This window comes from Sphaeramia orbicularis, chromosome 15 (assembly GCF_902148855.1).
Source record: "Sphaeramia orbicularis chromosome 15, fSphaOr1.1, whole genome shotgun sequence".
In the NCBI taxonomy this organism is placed as follows: domain Eukaryota; kingdom Metazoa; phylum Chordata; class Actinopteri; order Kurtiformes; family Apogonidae; genus Sphaeramia; species Sphaeramia orbicularis.
This window is the reverse complement of record NC_043971.1, coordinates 52,197,446-52,216,425: the sequence shown is the minus strand read 5'-3', so window position 1 is coordinate 52,216,425 and position 18,980 is coordinate 52,197,446. Positions and strand designations below refer to the sequence as shown.

The 18,980-nt window shown below is 40.1% G+C and overlaps 1 protein-coding gene across 7 annotated transcripts in view; it reads left to right on the top strand.

Annotated features, from left to right (window-relative positions):
* Positions 1 to 2,675: 2,675 nt before the first annotated feature.
* The window catches only part of vit (vitrin), an 83,689-nt gene continuing 67,384 nt past the window's right edge, over positions 2,676 to 18,980 (top strand). For all 7 annotated transcript variants that reach the window (XM_030155926.1, XM_030155931.1, XM_030155933.1 and 4 more), the window contains exon 1: positions 2,676 to 2,840. The gene's annotated coding sequence lies outside the window, so the exon portion shown is untranslated. The remainder of the gene's footprint in view (positions 2,841 to 18,980) is intronic.

Sequence of the window (18,980 nt, the reverse complement as noted above, 5' to 3'; positions counted from 1 at the left end):
GGCCTCTGTTAACCCCAGGCCTCTGTGGACCAGGCCTCTGTTAACCCCAGGCCTCTGTGGACCAGGCCTCTGTGGACCCCAGGCCTCTGTGGACCCCAGGCCTCTTTGGACCAGGCCTCTGTGGACCCCAGGCCTCTGTTAACCCCAGGCCTCTGTGGACCCCAGGCCTCTGTGGACCCCAGGCCTCTGTGGACCCCAGGCCTCTGTAGACCAGGCCTCTGTTAACCCCAGGCCTCTGTGGACCAGGCCTCTGTGGACCCCAGGCCTCTTTGGACCAGGCCTCTGTGGACCCCAGGCCTCTTTGGACCAGGCCTCTGTGGACCCCAGGCCTCTGTGGACCCCAGGCCTCTGTTAACCCCAGGCCTCTGTGGACCCCAGGCCTCTGTGGACCCCAGGCCTCTGTGGACCAGGCCTCTGTGGACCCCAGGCCTCTGTTAACCCCAGGCCTCTGTGGACCAGGCCTCTGTTAACCCCAGGCCTCTGTGGACCAGGCCTCTGTGGACCCCAGGCCTCTTTGGACCAGGCCTCTGTGGACCCCAGGCCTCTGTGGACCCCAGGCCTCTGTGGACCAGGCCTCTGTTAACCCCAGGCCTCTGTGGACCAGGCCTCTGTTAACCCCAGGCCTCTGTGGACCAGGCCTCTGTGGACCCCAGGCCTCTTTGGACCAGGCCTCTGTGGACCCCAGGCCTCTGTTAACCCCAGGCCTCTGTGGACCCCAGGCCTCTGTGGACCAGGCCTCTGTGGACCCCAGGCCTCTGTGGACCCCAGGCCTCTGTGGACCAGGCCTCTGTGGACCCCAGGCCTCTGTGGACCCCAGGCCTCTGTGGACCAGGCCTCTGTGGACCCCAGGCCTCTGTGGACCAGGCCTCTGTGGGTGTCCACAGCAGCTGTCCACAGGTTTGTTTGGTGAGAACTGACTGTTGGTTTTCACTGTTTGTAGAGGATGAGTGGGTTCCAGGACCAGGAAAGGGTTAACAGGAAAAAAGGAAAAAACTTATGGTAATAGTTTTGCTCATAGTCATTCTCTTCTTTCCATTAGAAACAGTCTTTATGGACACTCCAACTATTTTTGAAATCTCCTTTGGTGTGACGAGTGCATTCAGCAAATCACACACTCTTTGACGTTTGCTTTCCTGATTACTCATGTGGGCAAAAGTTTCTGAAAAGGTATGGATAATAGTGTTAGGTATGATTATGACATCAGTATATGTTTGGGTTCAAAACAACTGACGTAGTGTCTGCTGAGAAAAAACAACTAAATGTTCATTGTACATTTTGCTTCCCCACCCTGTAGATTAGATGAGATTAGACTAGGTTAGATTAGATGAGATTAGATTAGATTAGACTAGGTTAGATTAGATTAGATGATATTAGATTACATTAGACTAGGTTAGATTAGATTAGACTAGATGAGATGAGATTAGATTAGAGTAGATTCGACTAGGTTAGATTAGATTAGACTAGACAAAATTAGACTGGGTTAGATTAGACTAGATGAGATGAGATTAGATTAGATTAGACTGGATTAGATTATATTAGACTAGACAAAATTAGATTGGGTTAGATTAGATTAGACCATATTAGGTTAGGTTAGATTAGATTAGCAACAGAATTAAGTGCAAGAAAAACCGTGCATGCATAAAGATAGTGGAAAAAAAACAAGATATTGCAAAAAGAAAACCAACATAAAATGATAATAATAATGATATCACTGGTCAACAACAAATGTATTGTTTAAGTTTTTTGAGCTGATTTAGGATCATTTTGGTGCTGAATCCAAAAATCACATTCATTTTGCTCAATCAGGTCAACTTTCTGAACTCTGCTACATATTGGCTTTTGACCATTTTTGCTTACATTTATGGGCATTTTCACATCATATGATACAAAATTCTTTCATATTTCTTGCAATAAACGAGTTCTGAAGATTTTACTTTTGCCAATTTATGATGAATGTTTTTTTTAATATTACAGGTGAATGAAATGGCTTCGACTAGGAGATCTTGCAAAAATAAGCCTGACGTATTCTGCTCCATCTGCGGTGAATACACCATTGTACCTAACAGGAATCAAGTCACAAGTTTCATAAAGTGTGCTTACCAATCTTATTTTGGTATTAAACTTGGTGACCAAGATAAAGTTTGGGCGCAGATTGTGAGAAGATCAAATTTTTCAAAATCAAATTCGCAAAAAAACCTGACCTGATTGAGAAGAACAGATGTCATTTTTGGATTTAGCGGTGCAAAATGGTCCGAATTCAGTTGAAAAAACCTAGACAACTTGCAAAAAACATTTTTTTGTAACCCAGTGTAATAGTAAGTATACAGACTGTAAACATATTTACAACATGTTGGAACATTGCAGTGGATTTGCCGTTTTTGGAACTCTAGGTTCATAAAAAATCAATTGGATACTTTTTTCACTAAAGAGGAAAAAAAACTCAGGAAAAAAGTCTGGACTGAAGTTGATCTAATTCATGCAGGAAAGACTTCAAGTGTAAATAAAGAAATAACAGTGAAATCCATGGACTGTTGTGATCATCATAAGGTCCAGATCCAGACTGGTCCCATGTCGGAGGAGCGCCCCCCCACCCCCCGCCTCCGCCCGGGTGAGGAGCCCCAGCCTGAAGTGGGACGGCCGAAGGGGGAGGCTCTGGCCCCGTCCCGTCCCGTCCCTCACTTTTAATGAGCTCTGGGATCGAGCAGGATCAGGAGTCCAGGTGGATCAGACCCGGTCCGGACCCGCGGCTTTAGTCACGGACACTGGATTTGGACCGAGTGCGCACGCACGGACTAAACCTTTGCACCGCCTGAAGGGTGAACACATTCCGCCTGTCGGAGGTGAGTGGCTCCTGTGTGGACAGAGGTGCGTTTGGATCAGTGAGCGGATTCACTGCGAATGACGCGGAACTGTGCGTCTGTTGGCTTTATTGCGCATTGGACTGTGCGGCTGTGTGCGGCTGTGTGCGCATGTCCATCCTGTTGAGCTGTTTGCTTTTCTGCTGTTTCTGCCTGACATCCTGTTGAGGCTTCTGGACTGTAGGTTTATTTGTCCTCATTCATCCTGTTTCTGCTGTTAATGAATAGAAATGATCCGTGCGCAGCCGCAGAGGGTTCTTCCCTACAGTCTGCTTCAGTGGTTTTCAACCGTGGGGTCGGGACCCCACATGGGGTCGCCTGGAATTCAAATGGGGTCACCTGAAGTTTATAATAGTAATACAGCTAAAGTGTGCTTAGAGCTCTTCTTTGTGTCTGTGTTCATATTAAATCAGTCTCAGTGAATCCAAAGGAACTTTGTGTTGGTAAATGACAGTTGTTCAAATGGACAGGATTTCAGTTCTGTTCAACATGTTGATGCTCATATGAACTATGTTTTCAGCTCCAAAATGAACCATTTCAGCACAATTAATGCTATATTTTCATGTCACAAATGGACAAGTTCTATTTGAACTGAACTGACCTGAAAAACAAATCTTCTCTTCTTTTGGATTCCCCAGTTTTTCTTCCCAGATTCTCTCCTCCATATCACATGTTTTATTTGTACAGGTTCAATCTGGAGTATGGTGCTGATCCATCCTGCTTCTGTTCCACCAATACATACATGAAGAATGGCACACAGCACTGTTTACATCAACACTTTTACAATAAGAAGCATTTTTATACAGAAAGAACAATTCTATATTGTTCTTTCCTCTTTAGTCTGATGCTAAACTATCCAATAAATAATAGTGCTCCTAGTTTGTGCACAGGGATCATTAGTGTAAACGCTGACATGGCTGCAGAGCATCAGTATGATGGGATCCACAACAACCATGTCACATCCGTCCACTGACACATTTAGTGTTTTTGTGTCAGCTGGGATTGTTTTAGATCCACAATACCAACATTTATGAAGAAGAGCACAATTAGCAATAGGAAGTCTATAAGTTTATTCCTAATAAAGTACTGGTACTGACCAGAGCATCATGGGTAATGTCACGTCCGTCCACCAGCAAAAGTTTTCACATACACGTGCTATTCCAAATCCAATATTTATGAAAATAGAGCTTCACTGTCAAAGAATATCAGTAGTCTGTGCACAAATGGATTAGCATTATTTACACACACTTCTATGCATTTCTGACAACTTTTTTTTTTGACAAAAATGGCCACTCATTTGACCCCCTAAGGAAATTTTAGCTGAATAATAATAATAATGTCTTTATTGTCATTGCACAGGTACAACGAAATTAAAAAAGTGCAATCATCCTTGGTGCCATAAAAAAGTATAAATAATGTATATAAAAGAGTATAGAAACTAAAATATAAAAGAAAAACCCTGACGGCATAAATATCTAAAAAAGCAGTATAAAAAAAGAGTGTTACTAGAAGTATAAAAGACACATAAAACATTCTCATATACTCTGGACAACATTCAGCATTCCACACAATTAGTTAATGTGCAGCAGTATTCAGTGCAGTTACGGCCCTGGAATAAAAACTGTTTTTTAGACGGTTTGTGCTGGACTTTAGTGTCTGGAAACGTCTGCCAGAGGGTCAAAATTCAAAAAGTGGAAAGCCAGGGTGGGTTACATCTCTGATGATATTCGGTGTCCTCCTAAGACAGTGGGAACTGTATAGATCCTCCAGGGAAGGGGGGCAGCCGGTGGTCTTCTGGGCCATGGTGAGGACCCTTTGGAGCTCCTTCCTGTTCGCTGCCGTACAGCTCCAATACCACACACAGATGCAGGACGGCAGGATGCTTTGTATGGCACATCAGTAAAAAGACACCAGCAGTTTCTGGGAGAGATGGTTACTCTTCTAGTAAGTGATAAAAAAAAAAAAAAAAAGATTACTAATAAAAAAATATATGGTGAGTTGACAGACAATCACAATATGTAAAAGACATGACAAACTGAAGCTGAAACTGCAGCGCTGTGGTTCTGTTTATCTGTCAAATGTTCATTGTGGTCAGTTTCAGATGCTGCAGCTCTTTCATAATTCATAGTTTCAGTTCTTGTTTGTTCAGTATTAGTTGTCCTCCCTGTAAATCCCAGCTGGACTGACTGGACAGATCCTGACCAAGGAAAATCCAATTCTCCCTTTGTGCAGTAATCTACACCTGGATTTACTGCCTCTGTCCACAATAGTATACATTATATAGACTAAATATCCTCCAAAATTAATGTTTATTTGCAACATAGTTTAGCAAACTATTACAGGATCAAAAACAAATTAATTTTAGCCAAAAATTTTTTCTCCGTTTTGAATGTCTGGGGTCGCCAGAAATGTGTGATGTTAAAGTGGGGTCAGGAGTAAAAAAAGGTTGGAAACCACTGGTCTGCTTCATTCTGTTGGACATTCTTCTGTCTCCTCCAAACATATATGTTCATTCTGTTGGACATTCTTCTGTCTCTTACATGCTTATATGTTCATTCTGTTGGACATTCTTCTCTCTTCCATACATATCTGTTTGCAGAGCAGCTTATTAAACACAGGTGGTCTCTATACAATATGTCCAGCAGCAGATCTGCAGGCTCCAGCTTGTACTGAAGCCTGTGCCAAGAATTAAAGTAATTCAGGCTGAGCTGCTCTTGATAAACAAAAAAAAAGGTGCCCCAGAAGCATCCCAAAAGGCTGCACAGATGACCCTGTAGAGACATGTCGGATACCCTGGGCGTCTGATCCTTCCATTGGTTCTCCTTTGGCTTGTTGCTACAACACTTGGCACATCCACCCTGCTTACAGTTCACTTCTGACACTTGTGAATGCTGGGGTTTAACGCTCCCTGGCACCGGTGGCTGTGTGGAAATACGCCTCACTTCAGGCATGCAATCACTCAGGGACACTGTAAAACTAAACCCCAGCTGATCTGGGTACCCGGACGGGCCCCGGTGTTTACCCACGGTGCATTAATCCAGACCGGGCCTCGGTTAAAAACATCCAGATCAGACAGTGTTTCAGTGTTTGTGTTGGTGAAACAGAGGAAACTGGTTCAGCTTGGAGCGTTTAGGGTGATAATAAACAGGTAAAACTGTGTAATTACACCAGTAATAATGAGGTAATAACCCACGTAGTTGGACTGAAGTCAGGTCAGAACAACAAGAAAAGCACAGCCTGAAGTGTGAGGTGTTTGTCCATGAGTTATGCTTTATTTTCAACCATCATTAAAGGAGTGATATTTAGCTTTTTACCTCCGCCAGGAGCTATTGTGACCACTTTGCTTTGTGTGTTTGTTTGTTTGTTAGCAGCTTTACAGGAAAACTAATCCAACCATCTTTCCCAAATCTTCCCCACAGATGGGCCTAGGACCTGGGACCAACCCATTCAATTTTGGGTGGAACCATGGCTGCCAAATCACACCAAACGGCCCCTCCCACCACTAGGGGGTGTAAGAAAATATCAGTTCTGCAATATATTGCGATATTTCATTTCAGGATATTGTATCGATATTTAAAAGTACTGTATTGATATTTTTAGGTATTTATTCAAATGCAGATATTGTGGAGGTTCATTTTTGTTTTTTATTTTTGTTTTTTGTTTATATTTCGTTTATTATTATTTAACACTGTTTTATTAAATAATGGTTATTTGAAGCGCTCCAAAAGCACATTTACTGTCTGAGAGGCAGATGGTAGTTCCTTTGTTGGGATCGCACAAAAATCCTGTTCTGATGTTAGTTCTGACCTAATAGAATCTGAACATTTGAACAGGATCTGAAACTGTCATGTCTGTGAAACAGAATTTCAGTTTTAACACAGGAGAATTTTGTGATATAGCATTAGATCCTGTTCTGATCAAATAAAAATGTGTTTTCAGGTGTAATTCAATTCTTCAAGGAAATAATCATTTAAAATAAAAAGAAACAAACAAAAAATGGCTTTTTTAACAGTATCATGATATATTGTATTGTGATCTGTGTCGTATCACCAGATTATTGCCAATACACAGCCCTACCCACCACCATCGAACATTCAAACACCGGTGTGAGTGACACTGGGGGTCGAAGTGTCTTGCCCAAGGACACAGCAGCACATGACTAGGACACAGCGGGATTCAAACTGCCAACCCTTTGGTTATTGGACAACCCGCTCTATCTCCTGAGCCACGGCCACCCCTATTTAAACTTTGAAGAATGATTTACCAAACAATGTTTGTGTCAGTATTTATTAAATATAGACGAACATCGTTTTCCCAAAGTCAGCTTTAAAACGTCCACATCTAGAACCCGTGGTCGGCTTTGGCGGTGACTGCTGGACAGATGTGGTACAGCATGTGTGAATACACAACTAATATGTGTGCTGGGGGACCGGATACAGCCCCTCAGGGTCAGGATGTGGATTTGACCCCCCCCCCTCCCTTTACACATCCACCCTCAGTACTGACAATGATGAAGTCCAGGGTCTAGAACAGGGCGCTCAAATTCATGTTCTTTCAGGTTCCACATTCAGTCTGATTTGATCTGCAGTGGGCCAGACCAGTCAAATAATAACATAATAACCGATAAATAATGACAAGTCCAAATTTTTCTCTTTGTTTTGGTGCAAAAAAACCCATTAAATTATGAAAATACTTACTTTTATAAACTATCCAAACAAAAAAATGTGAATAACCTGAAAAAAACTGAAATTTCTTTAGAAAAATCAGTGCAATTTTAACAATATTCTGCCTCAACTGATCATTTCTACATGTGCATTATGGATCAGATCTACAAAGAGACTAAATACTGAGGAACAGGTAGAAAATTGTTAAAACTGTGCTGAATTTTTATTTTTTGTATTTGTTTTAGTGCAAAAAACCCCCATTAAATTATGAAAATACTTACTTTTATGAACTTTCCAAACAAAAAAATGGTAATAACCTGAAAAAAACTGAAATTTCTTAAGAAAAATCAGTGCAGTTTTAACAATATTCTGCCTGAACTTCTCATTAGTCCATGTGCATTCTGGATCAGATCTACAAAGACACTAAACACTGAGGAACAGGAAGAAAAGAGTTCAAATTGGGCTGAATTTTCTTTAGACATTTCAGGTTGTTCATATTTGTTCAGATTATTCACATTTGACTGTTACAGGATAGTTTGTAAATGTTAATGTTTTCATAATTTAACATTATTTTTTGCACTAAAACAAAGACAAAAATTTGAAGTTATTTCAAGATTTTTTGCTTAATTGAAGATTTTTTTTTTAAACTTAATTTAAGATTTTTTCCTTAAGCTAATTTTTTTTTTTTGCTTAATTCAGTTCAAGACTGCAGAATTTTTGCACTTTGAAAATTCATCCCACGGGTCAGATTAGAACCTTTGGCATTTGGCCCCAGGGACGCATGTTTGAGACCCCATGATCTAGAACCTGTTTATTGTTTACAGTTTATGCAGCTCCCCTTTATCTTCCTCCATAGTGGTTCCTACTCTTCCTGGGGTCCGTGTTTCCCCACAGGTCAACGCACTAGTGCATACATATGATCTGATTATTACAGTTATTACATGTTTATGGTCACGGAAATGGGATCATTTAATCCAGTGGTCTCCAACCTTTTTTGTCTTTGACTCCATTTTAACATCACAAATTTCTGTCGACCCCAGACATTTAAAACAGAGACTTTTTTTTGGCTAAAATTAATTTGTTTTTTGATCCTGTAATAGTTTTCTGTCCTATGTTTCAAATCCAGGTTAATTTTAGAGGACATTTAGTCTATATAATGTCTATTATTGTGGACAGAGGCAGTAAATCCAGGTGTAGATTACTGCACAAAGGGAGAATTGGATTTTCCTTGGTCAGGATCTGTCCAGTCAGTCCAGCTGTGATTTACAAGGAGGACAATTAATACTGAACAAACAAGAACTGAAACTATGAATTATGAAAGAGCTGCAGCATCTGAAACTGACCACAGTGAACATTTGACAGATAAACAGAACCACAGCGCTGCAGTTTCACAACCACAGTTTGTCTGCTACACTGTAAAAAAAAAAAAAAAAAAAAACATGAAAAAATTGTAATATTTTGGCAGGAGGGATGCCAAAATATTACTGTTAAATAACGGAAAATAACCATCTCATAAAAATACGGTAATTTTCCATAATTAAAATACAGTTTTTTGCCCTAACTTTATCTGAGATTTTGCTCTTTTTTTTTTGACTTTTTAATGTTTAATAAAGACAATTTTCATGTATTAAAACGATCAAATTACCTATAAATATATATACAAATAATTTTCAATGAGACTAAGTTGTCCAATCCACTGATAAAAACTGTATTTGGACAGTTTATCAGTGCTTATACATGGTATACATTTACAAAAATACATTTATTCACCATTTTTGTTGTGAAACCTCCTGTAATTACACTAGATATTTGTCAATTAATAAACAAGTCTGGTTAAACTTACAGAACAAATACTTCTGTTACGGTTAATTGTCAGTAATTTTATCTCGTTTATTTATTTATTTACAGTATTAAACTTTAAATTAACAGTTTAATCTCATAAATAGAAAAGAAATATTTGTGAAATTATGATACATTTGCAAATGTATTTTAACTGTATTTTTCTGTGAAAAAAGAAAAAAATTCTTTTAAAAAATGGAAATTTTATGCTTATTCAGTCACATTTTTTTCATGTTATTTTACATTTGACATGTAAAATCACAGTCTCTTTTTGTCATTTCATTGATATTTTCCTGTATCTTAAAAATACAGGAAAAATCTGTAAAATAAACAATGAAAATTCTGAAAATTCTGTTAAACAGATTTTTATTAGCAAGTTTTTACTTTTATCAATTAGTAGAAATTTCAGGTGACCCCATTTGAATTTCAGGCGACCCCATGTGGGGTCCTGACCCCAGGGTTGACAAACACTGATTTATTGTCTCCAAACTCAGTCACCATCTTCAGTCTGTGGATGTTTTCGGTCACTTCCTGGACGTCGGTGCCTAATCCTCGGCTCTGGCGTCCATCCTGTTTGTGCATCTTCTAAATGTGGATGTTGTGGTTGCACATGGATTCACTGGATCATCTGAAATCATATCATCATAAGTGACATAAATTCTAAAAACAGCTGTAATATGACAGGGTGGCACATAATAGCACACTCAGTCTGGGTTTTATGGCACTTGGTTTAGAAAGATGCTGGTTTTACTGCTGAGAAACAGGCCACATCAGCTCTGTTTGGGTCCTGTTTGTGTCGCTTTTCCACACTTTTAGATTTGAAGTCGAGCAGATCATGAAATACAGCATCCGACAACCATTCCTGGTGTTTTATCTGCAGGACTGTGTTCATGTAAAGGACGATACAGGGACATGTTTGGAGTCTGAACACTTTAACAAAGACCTAAAACTGAACCATTTTTACATGATCACACATTACACTGAAATAATAATAATAATAATAATAATAATAATAATAATAATAATAATAATAATAATAATAATAATAATAATAATAATAATAATAATAATGATGATAAAGAGCCCAAACTAAACACATGTAAGGATACAACATGTCCTACTATGTCCTGTTTCAAGCTCAAAACTGCATAAACGACCTGTTTATGGTTGTCATGTGTTAGTTGTTGTTAGTTTCTGTGTAATAATAAAGAGTCAGGGATGAAAAAGACAAAACTTTCTGTTTGAATATTGACATTTGACTAAAGCAAACATTAACAGGTATCATGATGTTTGTATTTAGAATCTGAAAGATGAGGCTGGGTTCTTTCTATTGGTCTAGAACACTTTAGGGTAGAGGTCTGCGTTGGCTGAGGGGGGTGGGGGGGTGGAAGGGGGTGGGGCTTAGAGCAGCAGAATGCAGTCAGTGAGATAGAGATGGAAGATTTTTATTACTTTTAACAGCATTTTAGTGGTGAACTCTTGTAAATAATTGTATATAATAGTTGTAGTGCTGTTGTGGAGTGTTCTACTAGTGTGTTTTGCAGAGTTTAGCCATTGTTTTTACCTTTTTTCCACCGTTTTTAAGTGTATTTTTGTGGTTGCTCTAGTTGATTGATAGTTGTATTGTATCTGTAAATCTTCTCTAAATGTGTGTATATTTGTACATATGTGTAAATCTATAGTCAGATCTCTCCAGTTCATACACAGATGCAGTGTGTGTATTTGAATCAGACGATGGAGGTCTTTGTCAGTGAAATGAGGGGCTCTGTCTACGACTAGACATAAAATGAACCCAGACTATCAACAGGATCCATATGACACCAAAGAACCAAAAAGAAAACAAAAATCAAGAAAATGCAGAATTCCATTTAAAAAAGCTAAATATCACTCCTTTAAGTTCTGTTGCCATAAACTTGTGTTTAAATGTGTCTGTTAAAAGTCCGAAGAGCATTTATTTTGAAATTTGGAACCAATTATTGATAAATTTTCAGCCCCCGGTGAGAAATGACTCTGAACAGTAAATAAATACATTTTTCTAAATTCTAGGAGTCACAAATTTTTGCCAGTTTGGCCACGAAATAGGCTGTGAAATGGGCATTAAATTCTGTTTTAAGTGTCTTAAAAAGGTCTTAAATTTAACTTGTAGAGACCTGTAGGAACCCTAATAATAAATACAGTCATAGAAAAAACTCTTAGACCACCCTTTGTTTTCTTCAGTTTCTTGTTCATTTTAATTCCTGGTCCAACTAAAGGTCCATTTATTTGGACAAATATAATGAAAACAACAAAAACAGCTCATAGTAGTTTAATTTCAGAGCTGATATCTATCCATTTAACATGTTTTCTTCATAATAACCACAGGGAAATGTTGGAAAATGCAGAATTCCATTGAAAAAAGCTAAATATCACTGCTTTAAGTTTTGTTGCCATAAACTTGTTGTGTTTAAATGTGTCTGTTAAATGTCTGAACTGCATTTATTTTGAAATTAGGGATCGGTTATTGATAAATTTTCAGCCCCCGGTGAGAGATGACTCTGAACAGTGGGAATCAAGGCGTTGGAGTAAATAAATACATTTTTCTAAATTCTAGGTGTCATAAATTTTTGCCAGTTTGGCCACGAAATTGGCTGTGAAATGGACGTTAAATTCTGTTCTAATTAGTCTAAAAAAGGTCTTAAAAAGTCTTAACCTCCTCAGACCCAGCTATAGGTTTTCTGTCCACATTTGTGGACAAGAGTTTCACAACTTTACACAAAAAAAAAAAGAAAACTGTCCACCACAAAGGACATTCCATAAAAATTTTAAAAACTGCATCTGAAAAAACTGTTGGATCATGATGTTTCCAATACAGGCACTTATTTAATAAAAAATAAAAAAAGCTGGTACTTTGCTGACATTTCCTGGGTCTCAGGAGGTTAAATTTAACTTGTAGAAACCTGTAGGAACCCTGATAATAAATACAGTTTTGGAAAAAATTCTTCGCCCACCCTTTGTTTATTCTTCAGTTTCTCGTTCATTTTAATGCCTGGTCCAACTAAAGGTCCATTTGTTTGGACAAATAATGAGAATAACAAAAACAGCTCATAGTAGTTTAATTTCAGAGCTGATACCTATCCATTTAACATGTTTTCTTGATAATAACCAAAATCACTTCAGTTCTTCCATCAGTATTTGTCATTGTACTGATAAAAACAGTGCTTTTAGACATTCCATGTTTTCTTTTCTGTCTGTTTTAGTCACATGACACACACAGGAGTTAGGACTGGATTGCATAACCATTGTTATCGATGACTTTTAATGGTCTAATAATTTTTTTTCTGCGACTGCATATGGGTGCTTCTATGGAACTGGGTTTATTTTAGTATGTGTCACTTCTCCATCTTTTTAGACCCCATAATAAAAGGTGAATGTAGACATATTTCCCCCAGGATGGACCTAATGATGACCTCAGAGAAATGCAAAAAAAATCTACTCTTGCTCTGATCCATCCCATAAATAACTATTTTTTATCAAATATTGGGTTCAAAAATTAGATCCAAATTGGGACAGTAAAACCTAGGTGTCAGTGCATTAGATGTGTAAACGTGTGTAAATGCTCTTCTATAGACTCTAAATAAAGACACTGTGTTCAATGTGTTGATCCTAGTAGTTTTTCATCAATCTCAGTCTCATTCCAGGTTTGGTGTGGAACCCATTGTGTCCACTCGCGTTACATACAGAACCTGCCCAGTTAAATGCATATAAATCGCGAATGATTTTCCAACAGTGGTCATTTTTGTCAAACTCTCTGCCTAGAATAATTAGTTCAATTCCCAAAATGTATCTGTGAGAGAATAAGATAAGATATAAAAAAAAAAAGTAATGTGTGATTTTTGTGTCCTTTTTGCCGTGTTACATGCAGATTTTAGTAGTTTAGTAGTTTAATTTCAGTGCTGATATCTATCCATTTAACATGTGTTGTTGATAATAACCACAGGGGAATATTGGAAAATGCAGAATTCCATTTAAAAACGCTAAATCTGGCTCCTTTAAAGGGTTAAATCCTGTCATGCATGCTCCTGCTTCTGGACGGTATCTCCTTTAAACCCCGTTGATGCCGTTCCACTTCAGCTCCAGGTGTGTGTGCTCTGTCAAACCCATTGTGTCGTGGCCTTTCAAAGCGGCTGCTCTACATCCTGTTTGCATTATCGCCGGCGTATTCCTGCGTCTCTGCTGCAGGTGGATGTTGTGTCCGCCTGCGTTATCACACGTCTGGTGCATTAGTGGGTAGAAGGGAATGGAACCGTCCCTGAGGGAAGTGAAAACGCTCCCTTCACTGAACTGAACTCTGGCCAAAACACCTCATGTAATGTGAGCGGAGGCTGTTGTGAGCGTGTAATCCAGGTTGTCGTGTGGCCGTTTAATTCCTCCAACTATGCGACCCGTCTGAGCCGCTGAGGTCTGGACCGAGCGCCGATCGAGGCCCTGCGGTCCGAGCCTTTCATCTCCACCAGGAGATGTTAAAAGGACTTGTTTTCCGTTGTCTTTGGAGCTAATTGTCTGCATGTTCACGGTCTGTTTCATCTGTTCACATGCAGCAGGAGTGGGTTATGGGAGATTCTGTTGTGGGGAAAAGTAATCCTGCAGAAGTGGAGCTGTGATGGTGAGGAGGTGGAGGGTTTGAGGAGGTCCAGTATTTGAGGAGGTGGAGGGTTTGAGAAGGTCCAGTATTTGAGGAGGTGGAGGGTTTGAGGAGGTCCAGTATTTGAGGAGGTGGAGGGTTTGAGAAGGTCCAGTATTTGAGGAGGTGGAGGGTTTGAGGAGGTCCAGTATTTGAGGAGGTGGAGGGTTTGAGGAGGTCCAGTATTTGAGGAGGTGGAGGGTTTGAGGAGGTCCAGTATTTGAGGAGGTGGAGGGTTTGAGAAGGTCCAGTATTTGAGGAGGTGGAGGGTTTGAGGAGGTCCAGTATTTGAGGAGGTGGAGGGTTTGAGGAGGTCCAGTATTTGAGGAGGTGGAGTATTTGAATGTTTGCTTTTATTCCCTGTGTTTTAAGTCAGATATCTGCACTTTCTCTTCCTTCTATTTTTAAATCAGATGTTAGTTTGAATGCATTTAAACAGGATTATCAGTTAGAATCGAATCGAATCGATTCTTTCTTTTGTCAGCAGTAGTTCTGTCACATGTAAACATGCACCACTCTTGTGTCTTTAACCCATCACTTGATCATGCATCACACACACTGCATGGGTTTGCCATGTCAGACACCCGGGGAGCAAATGGGGGGGGGTTAAGTGCCTTGCTCAAGGGCACATCAGCCAACAACTCTCTGCCAGTCCAGAGAATTGAACCTTCAACCCTTCGGGTGTTGATACTGGCACAAGGAATAAATTATTAAATTTTGGTGGTGGTCTGCTTTGGCGGAGAACTCAAACGGACTTTGATTGAATTAGTCGTTAAAAATCCTCAGACGTTGATCCTGTATCATCCGTCCGAGGGGCAGAACTCGTCTACTTCTGCCTCTTCTCCTTATCTGAACTTTATCGCAGGTGTTTCTTCAACATCTACCCCTTCTTTACCACATGCACTTGTGTTTTCTGTGCTCCTGTTTCCATCCTCAGCTCTATCAGTGCTGCTGGTGCCTTATCTTCCATCTGAGCCTGCGTTTGTTTGTGTTTCATCTGTGGGTTGAATGCGTCTGAAAGTCCCCTCAGGATCTATTATCTGCTCCACAGGAAACTCCCTGCACTGTTTGTCAAAGGATATCATTTGCTCTGGTTCTAAGGTGGCGTTTAGAGGCTCACGCTGAGAACACAAATTAAAACGTCTCAAATTATTGTCATTTTTAGCACATTTCAGTTTTTTCCAGCGGTGACGTCAGGCCTGTTCAGGGTTTTCCCTCCGATCGTGGAGGTTCAGGAACTGCAATGGGCTTATGACTTTGTTTTTGACACTTTTTATTTATAAGCATTTTAATTTTACAAAAGCAAGAACAAGAAAGTGAGGTAGGGGAATGACAGTTATAACATAAACATATATACAATGTCAGCTGTTTTTAATTAGTACTGTCACCGTTTGTAAAGCTTGTCCATTTTCTCCAGTTCCTCCTGGAGCCGCAGGGTGAAAGTCATATGTTCCATCAGTCTAATATTTTCTAAAAATGAAATGTAAAGCCCCATTTTGGGTGGTTCCTTCTGTAGCCAACATTTTGTTATGGCTTTTTTAGCTGATGTCAACAAAATCTTTAGGAGGTGTGCAGGGCCGGTTCTAGCCCATCATATTAGGGTGGGCTGGTTGAAATAACAGGTGGGCAACCTGGTTGGTGTGTACAAGACAATAGCAAAGCTGAATAGTGTCCTGAAGACTGACAATTTGAATTGCTGTCCTGACAGCACTGAAAAGAAGCGGTTTGGGGGTTTATGTAAATATAAGAATCCCTTTATTGATCCCCAAAGAAGAATTGAGTCGTTTGGCAGCTCATTTGTGTTCATTTACTCTTTCATATAAAATAAAAATGATTTTAAAAGTCCTTAGAGCATATTTCTTTTCATCAGATGAGCTTGAAAAATAAAAGAATGAATACTAAATACTCATAAAATAAATTATTCTCACTGTGGCCAGAATTTATACAAAAAGAAGGCAGTCTACTGTAGTTCAAACTCAGACTGAAAAGTGGCAAAATAGAACAACTGCACAAACAACTGAAACTGGGCCAGAAGTAAAAATAAAAAACTAAATTATATTTTTTCATGTTTCACAAACCAAAAAAGTCTTATTCACATTCAATCTGAAAAGTGACAAATGACAAAGAGAACAACAAATCTTTCTTTTTCATCTAAAACCCTGAAATTTAGACTCAAATGTCAGTAGAACTGTATACATATAAACCAACAGGACAAATTATTAGAATCATTCATATCATTTAGTGACACAGATCATTTGCCCCTCACTCAGTTTTTGTCCCTTCCTTGGGCGACGACTGAGAGACCCTGTGTGTGTTTTACTGACGTTGTGCTACCCAGTGTGTGTGTTTTATTGGCGTTGCTTTAGTCAGTGTGTGCATACATAATGTGATGCGAGCGGCCGGTGAACCAGGCCGGCTGCTCTGCAGGAGCCCAGAGACGATGCTCAGCCCAAGAGCACGTCAACAAGCCACAGATACAGTGAAACTCCCAGAGAGAGAATCGCAGTATTAAACAGAAACCCTGACAGGTGCAGCACAGACCAAGCAGGGACGTTGAACTCCCCACAGAAACAGACTGTGAGCTGCCGTAGGAGCGAATGAAGCGCTCAGGAAACGCAAAACAATAATGACAACCAATCACTGACAGAATAGGGTGGGCTGTAGGCTGCCCATCCAATCGCAAATAAGAGTCAGTAGTAGTGGAGTCTGTTATGTTTTTCTATTGGATAAATGTTTTCCCTTAACTTTCCATTGGGTGGGCATGTCAGACATTTGGGTGGGCTCAGCCCACCCCTGCCCATGCCTACCGCCGGCCTCGGAGGTATACGTCGTCTGAACCCAGTTCTTCTGGGAAGTAACCAACATACGGAAGTGTAAAAGAGCAGCTGATGTTAAAGCCCAGTGTTTTTAATATTATTTTAGTTATCTCCAAGCAGAAGGGCTGAATGAGTGGACACAACCCAAAAATGTGTCCATGATCTGCTGTAGCCTCCCCACACTCTGTCCAACACTGGGCAGAAACAGCTCTGAGTCTGGACTTCTGTTTAAGCTTCATTAAAAAAAAGACAGATAAGGTTTTATGTCTTTTTTAACATCATTTTGGACTTAAGATGTGAACCCACTCTGAGGTCAGCAGTCACTTGTCATCGGAATAACTATGATGACAAATATAATATAAAATAGTCATCATAAGGTCATGTAATACCATTACTCCTACTACTACTAGGACTCCTGTGATGGGGCGGGTGTCCTGTCCCGGTGCGTTGAGCCGACCAGATGAACCAGTGTTTTCCATTGCTGGCGGTCTTGTGCCAGCTGCTCTGCTCTCCATGTTGTTGGAGGTCGCCCGCAATGACGTCGAGCCATCGGGTGCGGGGCTCGCCTCGTGGTCGTTTCCAGTCTGCGGCCTTTGGGTCAAACTGAAGGATGGCTCTTGTCGGATGGTCAGGAGGGAGGCGGAGGACGTGACCGAACCAGCGGGGGCGACGTTGCGCGGCCAGGCTGGATGCTTTGGGCTGGCATGTGCGGGCTCCAAGCACCTCGTTGGAAACCCGCTGGGGCCACCTGATGTTTTCGATGGTTCCGAGAGCCCTGCTATCAAAGCCATCTATTCTGGCAGCCAGAATCTGGTTTAAAGGCCATGTTTCTGAGCCATAGAGCAGGACGGAGAGGACGGCAGAGTTGTAAATCCGGAGCTTCGTCCTGCGTGAGATGGTCTGGTGCCGCCACAATGGTTTCCAGAGAGACTGCAGAGCTGATGCTGCCAGGGCTCTTCTGCGGGTAATCTCTGGTTTTAGGTCCCTGTTGTCTGTCACCATGGACCCCAGATACACAAAGCTCTTGACAGGTTCTACAATGTCATTACCAAGCTGCAAGGGAGGTGGATCCGGCCCATCACCGACATGCATGAACTTGGTTTTTGTCCAGTTCACTTGGAGGCCGAGCTTCTGTGCCTCTTCACTGTATCTGCCCAGAGCATCTGTCAGCTGACTGTAGGATGTGCTGAGCAGGATGGTGTCAGCAGCGTACTCCAGGTCAGTCAGGTGGTAGCTGCCGATACCATTAGTATCATGAAAACATAATCACTGGAACATCAATAGAATCTGCTTCATTATTTGTCTTTTAGGCTCAAATATAAACACAGTCAGAAACAGAAAACAACATTTTGTTGGTTTTACCCACATGTGATTATGTAAAATACCTGCATTTTCTCTCTTAACCCTCTGTTATCCCGCCCATAGACGTCCTTCTAATCACCAAAATCTGTGCAGCATCGTAGTAATGTCACAATGCTTTTCATACAGTTTGTTTATAACTTAAAATATTTTTTTTTTAATTTATCAACTTGAGCTATAAACAAAAATACTCGATAACTGTCATATTTTTAATCCCTTAAATTCCATGTTTGTAATATAAATAAACCATATTTTTATTTTTCACAAAAAAAAACACAAAAACCCTTTTTTTCCTCAATATTCTACATACACTTTCATTATTATTATTTTTTTTTTCCCGTCCTGTCATTTGTCAGTGATTAACACAAATATTGGTTCATATTATTATTATTTTTGGTTCTAGGACAAGTGTTAAATGCTGAAATATGTCAGTGTGTATTTTGTACTGACTTGGTAGAAGGGTGTTAGTGTAGGAATTTAACACTGTTTATTATGGGATGGATCAGAATTTAAACAATCATGCAAAAATTAACAAGTTTTGAATTCAGACCTAAAAATATTAGGAGCTGCTGTGCAAAGTGTGCATAATATGCTCACCTGGATCCCAGAAAGGTTGATCCCAACAAGTAATTTTTTTCCTGTTTGAATAAAGGATAATAATAATAATAATAATAATAATAATAATAATAATAATAATAATAATAACATGACCTTTTACAACATGAAGTACTGAGTGTGCATAATATGCTCACCTGGATCCTAGAAAGTTAATCCCAACAAGTCA